This window comes from Ovis canadensis, chromosome 9, assembly GCF_042477335.2.
Source record: "Ovis canadensis isolate MfBH-ARS-UI-01 breed Bighorn chromosome 9, ARS-UI_OviCan_v2, whole genome shotgun sequence".
Taxonomy (NCBI): Eukaryota; Metazoa; Chordata; class Mammalia; order Artiodactyla; family Bovidae; genus Ovis; species Ovis canadensis.
The window spans coordinates 41,061,233-41,076,571 of record NC_091253.1 but is presented as its reverse complement, the minus strand read 5'-3'; the positions used below and the strand labels follow the sequence as shown (position 1 = coordinate 41,076,571).

The 15,339-nt window shown below is 38.7% G+C and overlaps 1 pseudogene; it reads left to right on the top strand.

The window, feature by feature from the left end:
- Positions 1–360: 360 nt before the first annotated feature.
- Positions 361–460, top strand: LOC138446366 (U6 spliceosomal RNA; annotated as a pseudogene).
- The last annotated feature ends 14,879 nt before the right edge of the window (positions 461–15,339 follow it).

The window sequence follows — 15,339 nt, the reverse complement described above, 5'->3', positions numbered from 1 at the left end:
GTCGCACAGAGTCGGACACGACTGACGTGACTTAGCAGCAGCAAGGATAGAACACAAGACTATACACTTAAAAATTATTCACTGCAGGTAATAGTGAATGCTAGTCAGGCCTGGTAGCCACTGGACAAAACAATATCTTAATAGTGGGAAATGAATATGTTTAATAGGTGTTTATTTTTTCCCATGGGAAGAAACTAGAACTAAAATTGTTGTTATTGTTGTTTTCCGCATAGGAAAAGCTTAGGGACAATATGATCAAAATGATAAATGGCTTCATCAAAATATACAGGTATGAATATTTCCCAGCAGTCTCAGGAATGTGACAAATGACATGGTATGTTGTTTAAAGACATATCAAATGTTTACTTCAGCTGCACATATGCTAAAGCTGGAACAACACGAAGATTAGCATGGACCCTGAGCAAGGATGACACATATTCATGAAACGTTCCATGTTAAAAAAAAACAAAACACTTATCTAACTAAACTTTAATCTGAGCTCTCATTTTGTTGATATGCCTTGAAGTTCAGTTTCTGTCTTTATTGGAGATTCCTCCTCATCTTTTCCTGAAGGGTTGTGCAAAACCTCATATGGTCTGATACATAGCAGAATATTCCAGAAGGAGCCTCCTTTCCTGCCCACGTGCATCATCACCTGTGGGCTCTTCACATTAGTCTTTGAGGTGGCTTGGAGTCAGAAATCAGCTGGGTTCCCTCTGTACTTTGGGGCATTACATTTTTGACTTTGCTTGGAGGTCCAGTGTTTTCAGTTCAGTTCAGTTCAGTTCAGTTCAGTTCAGTCGCTCAGTCGTGTCCGACTTCTTGCGACCCCATGAATTGCAGCACTCCAGGCCTCCCTGTCCATCACCAACTCCCAGAGTTCACTCAAACTCATGTCCATCGAGTCAGTGATGCCATCCAGCCATCTCATCCTCTGTCGTCCCCTTCTCCTCCTGCCCCCAATCCCTCCCAGCATCAGGGTCTTTTCCAATGAGTCAACTCTTCGCATGAGGTGGACAAAGTACTGGAGTTTCAGCTTCAGCATCATTCCTTCCAAAGAAATCCCAGGGCTGATCTCCTTTAGAATGGACTGGTTGGATCTCCTTGCAGTCCAAGGGACTCTCAAGAGTCTTCTCCAACACCACAGTTCAAAAGCATCCATTCTTCAGTGCTCCGCTTTATTCACAGTCCAACTCTCACATCCATACTTGACCATTGGAAAAACCATTGCCTTGTCTAGATGGACCTTTGGTTGGCAAAGTAATGTCTCTGCTTTTCAATATTCTATCTAGGTTGGTCATAACTTTTCTTCCAAGGAGTAAGTGTCTTTAATTTCGAATCCCTCTCTGAGATTAAGTCACCTTATCTAAGCCTCAGCAGGAGACCAGGCTTAGAGGGCTGCTCCTCATAGTTTGTTCTGCCATCTCTCCTTTCACAGTCTTGGGCAATCTCCCTGTCATTTACTCTCTGATCACTTCTGCTTCTACCACTGGATCTGTAATCCTTTGCCATATTTTATCATCATGTAGCATGAATGTGGTACTTTACAGTTCCATGTACAGATAAGATGAAAGCAGCTTTCATCAACCTTTTCATTGCCAAGGGTGAAGGAAACACAGGGCAGGGTGGTGTAATGTAAGAACATCAGCTTAAGATCTGTATGTGAATGAGCTTAAAATTGAAAATGACTGTTTAAGAGCAGGAGTATATCTAAGTATAATTCTTTTATTCCTAAAGTAAGGATAGTAATACTTAACCTTCCTAAAGTTATTGTTGCTACAGAGATAATATATGTAATACATCTGGCCCAGAACAATTGTTCTTTTATTATTAGATTGAGGAAATAGCAGCCCATTCTTTCCTGGAGAATCCTAAGGACAGAGGAGCCTAGCGGTTACAGTCCATGGGATCACAAAGAGTCGAACATGACTGAGTATGCCTGCACATACTGATAGCTGCCATGAGACCATTATGAACAGGGGATGAATTTATATGTCTTCAGATCTCAGCCTCAACCAGAAGGACTCTGTGCTTTTGATTGTGTGAGTCTATTTCTCCCTCTTCATAGGATAGCTTTTCTTCCTTTTTTCATTCAACAAATGTTTATTACTTAAGATAAATTGTATATATTTTGCTGTAGTCTATGATTTTAATAAGATAGGCTAACACAGCTTGTCACAGAGTTTCTTATTGAGGTAGGCATATAGCGGGGGAGGGCAGTCAATTAAAATTTAATTTTTTAAAAAATTATTACTGAATTTGTTACAACATTGCTACTATTGTTTACATGATGGTGTTTTGGCCGTGAGGCACATGGGATCATAGCTCCCCAACAAGGGACTGAACCTGCTCCCCCTGCATTAGAATGTAAAAATCTTAACCACTGGACCACCAGGGAAGCCCCTAAAATGCAGCGTGTGGAGTGCTAAGATATATGGTGCAAAGGGAACTTTTACTCATGTGGGCATCAGTCCATACCTGAGTGGTAGAGAGAAGTGATATCTACTCAAAGAGAACACCTTCTACTTGGTTGATTAACTGATTATCTGTAGCTCTGCCTTCTTTCAAAAGACAAAATGTTCCATAATTACTCAGCTCTGCTAGCCATACTTTAGAACACAATAAGTGCTTTGGCCAAATTCTATTCCCTTGATTAATTTACGTTTAGTTGTATCAGATTTTAAAAAAAAGTCTTAATGTCCACGCCAATAGTATCTCATATCTTCTTTCTCTTAACTTTACTGTTAAAAAGATTAAGGCAATGATATCCCTTTGTCTTTTTTTTCACTTGTTTAAATTGGGAACATTTTCTTAAAACAAAAATATTATTGGGATATTAAAATTTAAAACAGAAAAATTGCAACCCAGACGTGTTTTATTAATCAAGAAATTCTCAAATTTTCTCCACCCTCTCCCCTCTATTCTTTCCTAATGCTCTAGAAATCTCTCTCCAGAACCCTGATGAGCTCAGATAAAGTAAGACGGGTCGAGGTAGAAGGCTTTCTGAAGGTGATTTATGGTGAAGGAGTCATTCAGTATACCTGAAATTCAAGCATAGTCAGGATGGTGTTTCAAATTATTTCCAAAGATAAGAGTCTATAGATAAATGATGCATTAGTGAGATCCGAACCCTTTTTTCTCAGAACTGTTTTCTTGTATTTTAGTGATTCTTCTCAGTCATTCAGATTAAAAACTTGCTGGTGCCACTGGAAACAATAGAAAATGTGTCATAACAGTATATGGAGAAAGGATAAAGTGACATGGTCTTGCCCATCTTATTCTTGGGAAGAACATGCAAATGTCATGTTTCTTCTTGGTGTTCTTCAAGATTCAAAGTCTTTCTCTTTTCATAAATAGAGATTTGAGAAAGGTCAATGTTCAGTAAGAGGGGAAAGGTTTGGTCATATTTTATGAAACTCTTGGGAGGAGAGAGAGAGAGCAGGAAAGACATTTTCCAAGTGGTTGTACGGATGAGATATTATTGTGTGGTATACTTGCTTACAGCTGGTAGTAATCACTCCCCAACAGCATACGATTATTTCCCGGTATCAAATGTGAACACATGTGAGCCTTTCTCTTCAAGAGCACTTTTTATTCATGTTCTTCAATATAGGTTATCATTGTGATCCTAACCCACATTTATTAGAGTCTGTTTTTAATCAAATGAAAGGTCTTTACTGAGGAATATTTCTTGTGGGTAAAAAAATGAACCCACTGAAAAGCGGATAACAGCAATTTCTTTGATAATTCATTTGATTTCTCTTCTTCATTTTTGAAGACCTGGCTTTGTGTAATACCTGGTAATGTGTATCTACAAAGACTGTTGTTTATTCACAAGTACCATAAATATCTACTTATAGTAATGTAGAGTTAGCTTACCAAGAAAGTAATGCTTTTGGAGAAGACCATGACCTATCTTATACTAAAATAATCTTAATTGGCTCCAAGGTTAAAGATATTTTGATCTCACTTTCATTTATTTTCAGAAAATGTAAAAGCAGTTCTTTAAGATATATGTCTATATAATGTCATCGTAACTGCAGCAGGCTAAAAAAAAAGTTCACCCAAAGACATATTCACTTCTTGAAGCCTGGACTCTGTCAATAATATCTCATGTGGCAAAAGTATGATCAAGTTAAGGATCTTGAGAGAAGGCACTTACCTAGGATTATCTCATTAACCTTAAATACCATCACAAGTGTCCTTATGAGAAAGAGGTATGTTCTAGACCCTGTGTGTCACAACTACTGAAATCTGTGCACCTGGAGCTTGTGCTCCGCAATAAGAGAAGCCACAGCAAAGAGAAATCTACACACTGCAATGAGAAATCTACACACTGCAACGAGGAGTGGAGAGCAGCCACAAGCCAAGGAATGCTGACAGCTGCTAGAAGCTAAAAGGAGCAGGGAATGTATTTCCCCTAGTGCTTCTGGAGGGAGTGCAGCCCTGTCTAAACCCGTGATTTCAGGCTGCTAGCATCTGAATCTGTGAAGGAACAAATTTTTCTTTGTAAAATGTCGTTTGTGCTAATTGTAACAATTACAGGGAATAAAAACAGTTGTATTTTTAAAAATTGAAGCTATCTAAGGTAAGTTTCAATTCTTACTTTATGTGAATGCAAAATCGCCTGCTAGTCTTTATGAATTATTGATTGGTTTATATTTTTAGGATAAATATCTTTCTATAGGATAAACTTATCCTTTATCCATTTTCTTCCCTAATCCCACATCCCATTTTTGCTGAAACATTTCTTTTGGTTATGGCTATACATAACATACAACTCTGACTTGCTTGGATAAAGCTGAGGCTATGGTTAAAATGTGAGATTGCTCTTGTTATTTGAATCACTTGATATTTTACTTCTCTCTCTACTGCCATTTAGTGAATGCATATTTATGACCTAGAAATGATCTTAGGTTTTGCCAGATTCATGATCAGTAAGTTTGGCACATCACTAGATTTCATAGGGTCTGTAGTGAAAGAGTAAATAAATAATACTAATAAACAATTGTGAAACAGTGAGAAAATATTAACCCATTGTACCTGAAGACTTGTTATTTTGACTAAGTTTTATAATAGTAATTATTTTATAAAATTCTAAAAAAAAATGGCTCAACATGGGAAAAGGTATTGATTGAAACCCATACAAACAGCATTCTTATACAGTTGTTCTTTGGTTATCTGCAGGGGCTGGGGTTCCAGGACCTCTGAGGATACCAAAAGCTTTGAATGCCCATATAAAATGGCTCTAGTATAGACAGCCCTCTGTATCCATAATTCCATGAATTCAACTCACCTGGGAAAGAGTATTTCAGTCTCATTTCCATTTATCTTCCCCAAACTAAAAAGCAGTTCTTTAAAATATACTTCAATATGATGTCCATGTACTGTGGTAGACTGGAAAAAAAAAAAAAGAGATCCCTCCAATATATTCATTTCCTAATCCCTAGAGTCTGTGAATATTAATATTATATCCTTATGTGACAAAAGATGTGATTAAGGATATTGAGAGACAGCACTTAGCTTGGATTGTCTGGGAAACCCTAAAGACCATCGCGGGTGTCCTTATAAGAAAGAGCTAGAGGGGACAGAAGACGATGTAAAGGCAGAGCAGAGGGAGATGCAGCCAGTTGGGCTAAATCCATAAATGTGGAGCCCAAGGTTGCCTGGGGCTGACTGTACATGTGTATGTGCAACATATATCTTGGATTCTTTTTATAATTTTTGTTCTGTCACTGTAAAGAGATGAAAGGAACTTGACTCCAATGCTCTGACAGTAAATGTACTAGCTATTGCAGTATCCAAGGCAAGCACTGAAATTCCTTGGGCCAGTTTTCCTGCATCACTCAGAGCAATATACCAAGTCCTAAGGAATGCCTTAGAATTTACTTAAGTAAATTTACTTTTAAGTATCAATCCTTTCTTCATAACACTCTTCCTATTGTTGATTGTTTAGGAAGAACTTTAACTTATTCTTTAATTACTAGATTGTCAACAATTGTGCTATGCATACATTATGCAAAATGTTGGAAAATAAAGCAAAATCAAGTGCAAAGCCTGACAGAGGAAAGCTGATGAGGATGGATATTAAAACAGACTCCTTTCTTTGTAAAGCATCTTATGAAGTCATCTGAACCGTAAGAAATCACCAATATTTAATTATTTTTGACCTACAATAACTGTGATTTCATATTGTTCAGCACAATCATTATTAGAGATTTGGCAGCTCACTGGTGAATTTAATTTGACTGAAGTGTCATGTGCCAAACTGCATAAATATATTCAGGCCGGTTTTCAGTTTGCTTCAATCATATTCACCAGAAATGAGTGGTTCTATTTGTTCCCCCATCGGTCTGTATAAACTAAACTGGGCTGTTGCAAACATCTTTTAGAAATATTCAACTTCTATTAGGCTGTAGTTTTAGCCAAAGAAGATATTCTTCTCACTCACTTTCAGTTCTTTGATACTCTAGACCAGGGATAGACAAACTTTTTTTTTGGTAAAGGGCCAGATAGTTAAGTACTTTAGTCATACCGTTTGCTTCAGTTCAGTTCAGTTCAGTTCAGTCACTCAGTCGTGTTTGACTCTTTGTGATCCCACGGACTACAGCAACCAGGCCTCCCTGTCCATCACGAACTCCTGGAGTTTACACAAATTCATGTCCATCAAATCTGTGATGCCATCCAACCATCTCATCCTCTGTCGTCCCCTTCTCCTCCTGCCTTCAATCTTTCCCAGTATCAGGGTCTTTTCAAATAAGTCAGTTCTTTGCATCAGGTGGCCAAAGTATTGGAGTTTCAGCTTCAGCATCAGTACTTCTGATGAATATTCAGGACTGATTTCCTTTAGGATGGACTGGTTGGATCTCCTTGCAGTCCAAGGGACTCTCAAGAGTCTTCTCCAACACCACAGTTCAAAAGCATCAATTCTTCGGCACTCAACTTTCTTTATAGTCCAACTCTCACATCCATACGTGACTACTGGATAAACCATAGCTTTGACTAGATGAACCTTTGTTGGCAAAGTAATGTCTCTGCTTTTTAATATGCTGTCTAGGTTGGTCATAACTTTTCTCCCAACTTTTCTTTCAATCATCTCTTTAGTAGCTACTCAAACCTTGCCTTCTAGAGCAGAGGAGCCAAAGATAACATTTAAGTGAATGAGTATGGTTGGGTTCAAAAAAATCTTTGTTTATTCATAATGAAATTTGAACTGAAATATTTTGATATTTGATATTTTGATAATTTTTCTTTTGGTAAATTTTCAATAGTTAAAAAATGCAAAATTCCTTCTTAGTTAATGGACATATGAAAGCACGCAAGGGTCATCATTAGCCCTTGGCCTGTAGCTTTTTCATGCTTATTCTGGAAGTATACTTGTCAAAATGTTTAGGAAACTCTTTGTAAGATTCTTTTGGGTCTATGAACTCTTAGGCTCAATAGAAGAACCAAGAGATTCCTTCAAGTTTAAATTTCCTAGAATCCTATAATTTCTGCTCAGTAGGGATGCTACAAATGTCATTATTCTAATATTTAGCAGATTCTGTTCTGAGAAAGGAAATGCCCTTTCTTCTCTAGGAGATAATCTCAGTACTGTACACTAACTGGGAAAATGGTGGTAACTGAGTCAGAGAGGAAACTCAACCAAGGGAAATTTCATTTCCTCTCTAGCATAGAAATACTAGGCTGTGTGATTTTTCTCCTCCATTTATCAGCACCTGTTCCAGATGAAGGTTGTGCTTTGAGGGTCAAATAGAACAGAGCCCTGGGCATCCCTATTGAGATCCATGGACTTCCTCATGAGTCAGTTTCCTCATTTTGGAAGTCCTAAATGAGATTAACTTGCTTCTTTCTTTTGCTCTCTCCTTTTAACCACTCATATCTGCTGAACAATCTTTCATTTTGCCAGCTATAATCACAAACAGCCACAAGGTTGGACAGTTTATGCCCCTGACTTACAAAGGGTTCATTCAGTGATTGATTTCGTGTCTAAAAAAAGAGAGAGAGAGATTACCTACAAGGTGTAAGTAATTGGGTGTGAGCAATCTCTGTTCTTCGGGAAAATGAACACTTCATTCTGAGCTGGAGATCAGCCAACCAGACAGTGATTTGAGAACATTTTTTCATCGTCTCCTTTAGCTGACTGCTCTTTCCACTCAAGATCACTGATGATTTTGCTTTCATCCTTGCCTGAAAATTAAGCCACTTGTAAATCCATGCCTCTTTACAGAGCCCATTGGAGAAAGAAGGCAGTGTCATTTCATCCTACCTCAAACAGAATAAGGTGATTACAGTAGAGTAGACAAAGAACTCTAAGTCACACTTGGGACTATTCTTTTTAAAGTGTGGAAAACTCTGGGCGTGAATTATTGGTTTGAGAATTGTGAGTGGTGGCTAATACATTGGAGTTATTTTCTTTCTTTTAAAAAAATTTATTCATTTGACTGTGCCAGGTCTTATTAATATTTGCAGCATATGGTATCTATTTCCTTGAGCAAGGATTGAACCTGGGTCCCTTGCATTGGGAGCATGGAGTCTTAGACACTGAACCACCAGGGAAGTTCCTGGAGTCATTTTCTTTCTTGCCATAATGCTTGTTGTAGCTTTTTATATAATATGAATTTGCAATTAGACTGTCCAATTTAATTCAAAACTCATCATTTCTTTACCTCCTCATGCCTCCATTTTCCTCATCTGTACAATGGGGTAATAATAATAAGCTGTTCTGAGAACAAAAGACTTGATTCATGTTTCTTTACATGGTTTGCCTCATTTAATTATTATGTCCCAAATATCAATGTCTCTACTACTTGAATTCTACTTACTTTGTACATATATTGGGAATAAATGCCCTTGGAAAATCCAGCTTTCACTTAATTCTTGGCGCTTTTCTTCTCAAATCCTATAATCTAGTCTCAGAGATGACTTTGATTCCAAATGGCTGTGTTCTCCCTACTTCTGTGCCTTTACACATAGATATTTCCTTTCTTCAACTGGACCTAAAAAACAAATTCCAGATGCGTGGGTAGCTTCTCTTTGAGAAGGACATCTCCAGCCTTTGTCTTCTGTTTCCCATCATAAACCATAAAGTTTCTGTGCTGCATGCTGTACTGAGATTGTATTATCTATGTATCTGACCCCCATGTTCTATACTATTACCTCTTCAATAGTTAAAGAAATAACTATTTTTTCCCTCTGTTTTAATATCTTTTGTGTTAATCATTCAGTGTGTCTGACTCTTTGTGACCCCATGGACTATAGCCTGACAAGCTCCTCTGTCCATGGGATTTCCCAGGTAAGAATATTAGAGTGGGTTGTCATTCCCTTCTCCAGGGGATCTTCTCAGCACAGGAACAGAATCTGGGTCTCCTGCATTGCAGGCAGATTGAATATCTTAGCTTAGCATTGTCAGAAATTAGAAGTGAATGTTGCTACCATTATTGACCTGTAAAAAATAATTTAATAGGAGATAAGATTAGAATTGTAGAGAAAAGCTTGGAGAGGTTTTTCAGCCTTAGTCTTGTACACTTAATTGAGGGGGGAAAAAAAAAGCCACTACAGCCAGTAGATCAGAAATAAACCATGTCTTGGCTGTACAATCTGTCCTGGATTTCTGTATTCTCTTCGACTCTAGCTTCACTGAGTTGGTCCTGTTCTTTCTCCTATTATTGCATTTAGTCATGTCACATGCCCAAGTCTGTATCACAAGAAACCCAGTAAGAGGCAAGGCAAAAGCAGGTATAAAATAGTTTCTTCTTGAAATGCCTTGTTCATTTCAGCAGGAAAAACCAAGAGATAGCAAGAGTAACAAATTAGGTGACATGAGTTCAGTTCAGTTCGGCTGTCACTCAGTCACGTCTGACTCTCTGTGACCCCATAGACTGCAGCACACCAGGCCTCCCTGTCCATCACTAACTTCCGGAGCTTGCTCAAACTCATGTCCATGGAGTCGGTGATGCTATCCAACCATCTCATCCTCTGTCGTCCCCTTCTCCTCCTGCCTTCAATCTTTCCCAGCATCAGGGTCTTTTCAAATGAATTGGTTCTTTGTATCAGGTGGCCAAAGTATTGGAATTTCAGCTTCAGCATCCGTACTTCTGATGAATGTTCAGGACTGATTTCCTTTAGGTTTGACAGTTGGATCTCCTTGCAGTCCAAGGGACTCTCATGAGTTTTCTCCAACACCACAGTTCAAAAGCATCAGTTCTTTGGCACTCAGCTTTCTTTATAGTCCAACTCTCACATCTATACATGACTACTGGAAAAACCATAGCTTTGACTAGATGGACCTTTGTCGGCCAAGTAATATCTCTGCTTTTTAATATGCCATCTATAAGTGATATGAGTATAAAATCCAATCAGCAAACACATACTTGTTTCTACAACACAAAAAAGTCCAATTTGCAAGTTGTGTGACCAGCATCATAACAGGAATATTAGTGTATGATAATGACGAGTACATTGGGCAAAGAGTCAGAAAGGCTTTTCACTCTGATGTTGCCATTTCCCAGCTATTTCAATTGTCCAGCATCATCCTGAACATTTCTCTCGTGGTTTTCTCATTTGTACAGCAGAGTTGGTTATACTGAGATCTGGTATGCTTTTTATTTCACTGTCAGAGTATTCCTCTGAAGAGGTCTAGATACTCTTTGAGAAAACACTTACTCCTTGGACTTCACTGGAGGTCCAACAGTTAAGAATTTACCTTTCAATGTTGGGGACTCAGGTTTGATCCCTGGTTGGGGAACTAAGATCCCACATGCCACATGTCAACTATGTACATGCTGCAGCTACTGAGCTTGTACATAGCAACTAAGACCCCACACAGCCAAAAATCAATAAATACTAAACAAAACACAACCCTGACTCCTCTCTAGTGCTTCTCAAGCTAAATTCTTTGTTTCTACCTTCCATCTGTGGGGAAGTCACTCCATTTGGGAAGTTGTAGAGTAGCAAATTTGGGGCAAAATATTTCAGTAAAGGGCTTCTCGGGTGGTGCAGTGGTAAAGAATCTACCCATCAATTCATGAGATGCAGGAGATGCAGGTTTGATCCCTGGGTCAGGAAGATTCCCTGGAAAAGGGAATGGTACCCTACTCCGGTATTCTTGCCTGGATAATTCCGTGGGCAGAAGATCCTGGCAGGCTCCAGTCCCTGGGGCCACAAAGAGTTGGGAGTGACTGAGCATGCACACATTTCAGCAAACAGGATAGCTTCTAGTTTTTAAAAGCCCATAAAGAAAGCCCTGCAAGCTGGGTAAGCATTATCCAGAATGTTCTTTGATTTTTAATTTGGATACTTTTCATTCTCTTAATCAAGTGACTACAGGATGCGACCTATAGTCATCACTCCTCAAAAGAAATGTCTCCTAGGCTTTCTTTCCAACTCTGAAACCTAGTGAGTTGAAGATAAGCCAGCTGTGCTCCTGCAACTGGGAAACTGCTATAAAGCTGCTGTCCAAATCCTCCACCACCTAGTCAATCACAAGCTACTGGTAAGATTCAGATCCAGAAAATGGGCTCAAATGAGTTTAATTGACAAAAAGCTTCCTGTCTTCTGATGTAGATATCCTTGTCCTTGTTTCACACTGTGTTCTTTGCTTCCCACCCCTTAATCCTGGGTCCTAGAAGCCTACACGTTGGTGAAAAAAGTATTCATAAATTAAAAGAAATGACTGGTATTTGTGTGTCTATTCAGTGAATGCATTGGGTTGGCCAACTGTTCATTTGGGTTTTTCCATGACACCTTACGGAAAAACTCGGATAAATTTTTGGCTAACCCAATATATCTGAAAGCCAGCCATACTCCTTGTTAATTACAGGTTGTTACTCCTTCTCTTTCTCTGAAGTTACACTTTCTGCCTCCTTCCAGGGACCACTGTGTTCATATGTCTATCTCCCCTATAAATGAGCATTACCTCTTTACCCCACTGCCTCAAAACATCCATTAAGTTCCCAGTTCTGAACTCAACCCTGTCTGTGGTCTGCCATGTAAATTATTCAATAATCCCCTTGGGTTTCATTGTCAGTAGTAGGTAAGAGAGTATGGCATTACATTTCCTACAAATCAGCTGTGTTTTAATAAGAATAAGTCATGAGTATAATCTGTGGATTAAGAGTTGCTAACATCAAACAGTCAAATTAACAGGTCTACATTCAACCCTCAATAAACTTGGCCCTGCCTATGTGTTCTGCCTTAGTGACCAGAGAACTTCATTTTAAAGCTCTGTGGAATACTATCTCCCATTGAAGATATTTACTTTCCATTTTAGGAAAAGAATTTTTGCTGAAGAAAGGGTATCATATAAAATCATTAATATTGATAATGTTTGCATGCATGCTCAGTTGTATGTGACTCTTTGGGACCCCACAGACTGTAGCCTGCCAGGTTCTTCTGTTCATGGGATTTCCCAGGCAAGAGTACTGGGGTGAGTTGCCTTTTCCTTCTCCAGGAAATCTTCCTGATCTTGAACCCATGTCTCCTGCATCGGCAGGTGAATTCTGTACCACTGAGCCATCTGGGAAACCTCAATATTGGTAATAAACTGGCCAAAAACAAAATCTTGAGTTCTTCTTCCTTCTCATCTTTGCTTTTCTCTCTGTCCCCACACTCCCATTTCTGTAATTTGATGGCACTGTGTTTTATGAAAACATTCCTCGTAATGAGTGTGTTGAGGAAAGGATGAAGATTTATTCCAATCTGTCTCCTGAGACTGTCAAGAAGTAAATTGCCCCTCCCTTTTCTATTCTGTTGATGATCATCAAAATTATTGAAAATATCAGCTGAGAGCATTCTCATGCAAATGGATAGACCTGAGCAGTAGAGTCAACAAAAATAAAACATACTGTATTTGGAGGACTCACACTTATTTGGAAACTTTCAAAATGAATTCATTTGAATAGAATTTTTCTTTTAAAAATACGTAATATACTTTGTTCACCCCATGTGGTATCAATCTTTATATTACTCCTCTAGAAAAAAAGAAAAAGATACCATTTTGAACTTCAGTTTATTCTTAAGAGATTGGAAGTTACCAGACAGATTGTAAAGGAATTGACTCAAATATATTTGGCAAAAAAAGATAGCCTTTGTAACACATTTCCCCCATGTGCAATTTCGAAACCACCTAAAACACTAATAAATGGGAGGACTGCCTCTCCTCTGGATGAGCCAGTGTCATGGTGATGTCTGGATTGGATTAACTCTTCTAAGTCAATATACACTCTCTGACTGAAGCTGAAGCAGGGATGTGGTCAGATTGTAAACACTTAGCACAGGAGAAAAGTCCAGCCACCTTTGGAGAATTCACTGTCAGGTCGTAAAGAGAGTGGGCTAGTATATGTTTCCTTATTATTATTCTAAAGTTCTGTCCTTTTCCTCTTGCTGGCTAACTCCTGCAGAAAGGGGGAAAAAATGTGTAGCAGCAAGGGGACCGCACCCTGACATTTTATTTCATCAAAACTTCGTAGCCAACTTGGGACTAGTGAAAAAAAGATTCCAAGTCAAGTTACATTCTGAGTTGTTTTGTGGCAATTTGTCCTCATGCAGAAAATAAATAGCAGGGATGCAAGAAGCAACATGTCTGCTGTTTTTGATTTTTAAGATGACACATACAAAATAAACCAACATCTTGGTCAGGAGGAACTTTATCAGGGTCAATTGCTTTTGTTTCCCAGGGGAGATTTAAATAACACATGCAGAACTAGACCTTTAGCCTTGGCAACAGATTGTCCAGATTTTCCATCTTTGAGAAAATATGCATTTCTCTATCAGTCTACCTTAGTTTCAACAAACTGATGGAATTAGGTAATTTCAGTGTGGGCCCCAGACTTAGTACATTATGACATGTTTCAGTAGTTTGTGTGTGTGCTCAGTTGTGTCTGCCTCTTATTGCAACCCCATGGACTGTAGCTTGCCTAGGCTCCTGTATTCTTGTAATTTACCAGGCGAGAATACTGGAATAGGTTGCCATTTCCTCCTCCAGGGGATCTACCCAGCCCAGGGATAGAATCTGTGTCTCCTACGTCTCCTGCATTGGCAGATCCTTACCACTGAGCCACCTGGGAAACAGGTAGTACATATATGGCTAAATTCGTAAAGATAGATCCCATTTATACTCTCTCTCCTTGGTCTTCTTTGAATAATAAAAATTATAACTAAATAAGTATTTGTTTATTGTATTAGTAAGTTTTATTTAAATTCTTGAACTCTCCATAAAAAAGTTGAGATTTGGGAAATTGGGTCTAGATCATGGTGCCTATTTTCTGATATCCAAGATTCATAAACCAGATTGCTTGTAATCTAGGTAATAGTATCATTTTTTTCCAGTTTCTGAAATGGGCAAAGTACTAGAACAGAACCATTTGCAAGATTTTAAATAACTGATCTACTTCAATTATATGAAATAAATAAGTAGTAGTAGGAATATCAGTATCAATATTTTCATCATTGTCATCAGCCTATGAAATGCTAGTCAGATACCCACTATGGACAATTCACTGTGCTAGGCATGAGGAATTTAAAGTTTCCATTTTGGTCCTTATTTTGTAAAAACATTTATTTGGGAAGATGGAACATACTTATAGATAGATTGGCATAATAGAAGCTCTCAATGAATGACCTAGTCACAAAATGCTGTGGAAATTCAGAAAGGGAAGCAATAGTGATGTAATAACCAAAAGAAAGAGAAATGATTTGAGTTGGGCCTAGGCTATTTGGACTTTGAAGAGGAAGAGAAGAGGAGAGAACATTCCAGGCAGGTTGGCCTAGATAGCAAAGCTTTGGCGATTGTAATGAGCACACCTATTATGGAAATAGTAAACGATTCCGTTTGATTTATGAGAGTCAGCGGAAAAAGCAGAGACATCATTTTGTCAACAAAGGTCCGTCTAGTCAAAGCTATGGTTTTTCCAGTAGTCATGTACAAATGTGAGAGCTGGTCCATAAAGAAGGCTGAGTACTGAAGAACTGATATTTTTGAACAGTGGTGGTGGAGAAATTTCTTGGGAGTCCCTTGCACAGCGAGGAGATCAAACCAATCAATCCTAAAGGAAATCAACCCTGAATAGTCATTGGAAGGACTGATGCTGAAGCTGAAGCTTCAGTACTTTGGCCATCTGATGTGAAGAGCTGACTCACTGTAAAAGACCCTGATGCTGGGAAAGACTGAGGGCAGAAGGGGAAGGGGATGACAGAGGATGAGGTTGTTGGATGGCATCATCAACACAATGGACATGAGTCTGAGCTAACTCCAGGAGATGGTGAAGGGCAGGGAAGCCTGGCATGCTGCTGCCCATGGGGTCATAAAGAGTTGAACATGACTTAGTGACTGAACAGCAA